The sequence below is a fragment of the Silene latifolia genome, chromosome 1 (assembly GCF_048544455.1).
Source record: "Silene latifolia isolate original U9 population chromosome 1, ASM4854445v1, whole genome shotgun sequence".
NCBI lineage: Eukaryota > Viridiplantae > Streptophyta > Magnoliopsida > Caryophyllales > Caryophyllaceae > Silene > Silene latifolia.
Window position 1 is genome coordinate 196,167,417 of NC_133526.1, and position 2,500 is coordinate 196,169,916.

A 2,500-nucleotide genomic window follows, 5' to 3' on the forward strand; every position below is an offset into this window, starting at 1 on the left:
TTGGAGTACTTGATGCTGGAAAAAAAAATTTCGTCATTTGGAATTTTTTTGAGGGAGTTATGGGTCTCCGAAGTCGGGTCATTTTTTGCGGACGCGTCTGCTGCCTAGATCTCGGTGTGGGGGGACTTTGGGGGACCAACCACGGATGATATTGTGCAAACCTTGCATTTTTGGGTAGCTAACTTGGAGTAGTTGGTTTTAGGCTCAAGAAAAAAATTATTCGGACTCGTTTCGGTCTCGGAAACCGCGTCGGGGCGAGCGGTGTCTCTATGCGTGTTGGGTGTGCCCTTTGTGTGGGTTGTGTTGGGCACTTTGGGCATCCTCCACCTCATTTTCCACCCACCTTGCACCTTAATATCACACTACCAATGGTTTTGAGCATTTGTAGGCTTCGATGCTCGGGCAAATATGTCCCGAGTGGAAAAATGCTCACGCCGTCCGTCCGGCGGTGGGTGGTGTGTGTGTGCGTGTGGTGCGTCGTATGGGACCAACTAAGCATCTAGTGTCCGTTCCTTGTTAAAATTACCCTATGACCGTCCCCAACAACTCTAGGAAGTATTTGGGCACGGTTACCCGGGATGCCGTATCGGTAGTTGAGGTATAGCCTTTCATAGCTTGTGCTAAGGAGCGATCGAGGTAACCGAGTCGGGATGACTTTGGGTTGGTTGTCCTTTACGACTCGTGGTCACCGAATCGTATAATTACCTTAGAAACCTCCTAAATTAGCGTTTCAAGCTTCGTTGCTCGGTAAAATCCGTTCCGAATTGAAAAATGCCCACGCATGGCTTCATAAGGCGCCCGTGGCTAGGCAATGCACGCCCATGGCCTAGGCAGCTAACCTCAAAATGCCCCTTGGCCTAGGCAACTAACCTCAAAATGCGCCTTGGCCTAGGCAACTAACCTCAAAATGCCTATGCATGGCTATTCAACGGAAGTGCTCGGTCACTTGGTGCCCATGGCCTAGGCAACTAACCTCAAAATGCCCCTTGGCCTAGGCATTTCACGCCCATGGCCTAGGCAACTAACCTCAAAATGCCTAGGCATGGCTATTCAACGCCCAAGTGCCTAGGCGGTCACTTGGTGCCCAGGGCCTAGCATTGCTCGGTCATTGGTGCCCATGGCCTAGGCATTGCTCGGTCATTGGTGCCCATGGCCTAGGCAATAGCTAGGCAGTGCTCGGTCATTGGTGCCCATGGCCTAGGCATTGCTCGGCCATTGGGCCCATGGCTAGGCATTGCTGGCATGCCATGGCACATTGGCATGGCATGGCCTAGGGCATGGCCATGGGCATTGCTCAGGCATTGGTGCCCATGGCCTAGGCATTGCTCGGCACATGGCCCTGGCATTGCTCGGCCATTGGTGCCCATGGCATAGGCATTTTGGCCATTGGTGCCCATGGCCTAGGCAGGCATTGCTCGGCCATTGGGCCCATGGCCTAGGCATTGCTCGGCCATGGCTATGGGCATTGCTGGCATTGGTGCATTGCTAGGCTAGGCATTGGTGCCCATGGCCTAGGCATTGCTCGGCCATTGGTGCCCATGGCCTAGGCATTGCTCGGCCATTGGTGCCCATGGCCTAGGCATTGCTCGGCCATGCCCATGGCCATGGCTAGGCATTGCTCGGCCATGCCTGGCATGGCATGCTGGCCTGGGCATTTGGCATTGGTGCCCATGGGGCATTGCATTGCATTGGTGCCATGGTGTGCCATGGCCTAGGCATTGCTAGGCCATTGGCCTAGGCATTGCTGGCCATGGCCATGGCCTAGGCATTGCTCGGCATTGGTGCCATGGCCTCAGGCATTTGCATTGGTGCCCATGGCCTAGGCATTGCTCGGCCATTGGTGCCCATGGCCTAGGCATTGCTCGGCCATGGCCTGGCAGGCATTGTGCCATGGCCTAGGCATTGCTAGGCATTGGTGCCCATGGCCTAGGCATTGCTCGGTCATTGGTGCCCATGGCCTAGGCATTGGCATTGCTGCCATGGCCTAGGCATAGGCATTGCATGGCCATGGCCTAGGCATTGCTCATGGCCATGGCCTAGGCATTGTGCCATGGCCTAGGCATTTGCCTGCTCATGGCCTAGGCATTGGTCGGTCATTGGTGCCCGTGGCCTAGGCATTTTTGCCTGGCCATGGCCTAGGCAATTGCTCGGGCATTGTGCCATGGCTAGGCATTTGCCGCACATGGCTAGGCATTGATCGGTCATGGTGGCCATGGCTAGGCATTGGCATTTGGCCAGGCACATGGCCTAGGCAATGCTCGGTCATTTGCCATGGCCTAGGCATTTGCCGCACATGGCCTAGGCAATTGCATGTGCCATGGCCTAGGCATTTGCCCATGGCCTAGGCATGCCGGTCATTGCCGCCCATGGCCTAGGCATTTGCCGCATATGGCCATGCCATGCCCGCCTTGGGCGAATGGCCATGGCCACACCATGGCACACCCATATGTCTTCCGTTGGTGTTCAAATTTTGCGTGGCCCCTTTATTTGACCCATGGAA